This window comes from Odontomachus brunneus, unplaced genomic scaffold (genome assembly GCF_010583005.1).
Source record: "Odontomachus brunneus isolate Ranch 3 - 2012 unplaced genomic scaffold, Obru_v1 Obru_scaffold_194, whole genome shotgun sequence".
Lineage (NCBI taxonomy): Eukaryota > Metazoa > Arthropoda > Insecta > Hymenoptera > Formicidae > Odontomachus > Odontomachus brunneus.
The window spans coordinates 565444-565955 of NW_022639644.1; positions in this window are offsets into that span (position 1 = coordinate 565444).

Consider the following 512-nt stretch of genomic DNA (forward strand, 5'->3'; position numbering starts at 1 on the left):
AGATACGCTATCTAACCAAAATCTAACTATATCCGTCAGGCACACTTTCGCAGTGTAACTTTCATATAATGATAGTAAGTTAGAAAAGAACAGACGTCCAATCGCTCTGTTCTTGACTCACCACTAATGAACGACCGCGCGACGTAACACAAGGGGTGCGTTCTTTTATTCGCAACAGATACAACCCGATGCATCCGATGCATAATTTAATCGTTCTGTATATCCAATTGCGCATATCAAGCTGCAGACTGCGTAAATCTTGACCGTTCTTTAATTTAAGTTGCAAGCAGAATCGTGCAACTGCTTGCAACTTTTAGCATCCCAATCCAAGCGGCTGCCGAAAAATTGAAGCCTGAGTTCCGAATATGCAGGAATCTTAAGTACGAATATGGTTCTTGTGGAAGGTGTGCAGGAAGTAGTACGTTTCTCAGACAGCACACAATATTTATGATAAATATTCATTTCGAATTATTTCTTAAAAATATTATATAAATGTAATATAAATATTTTAT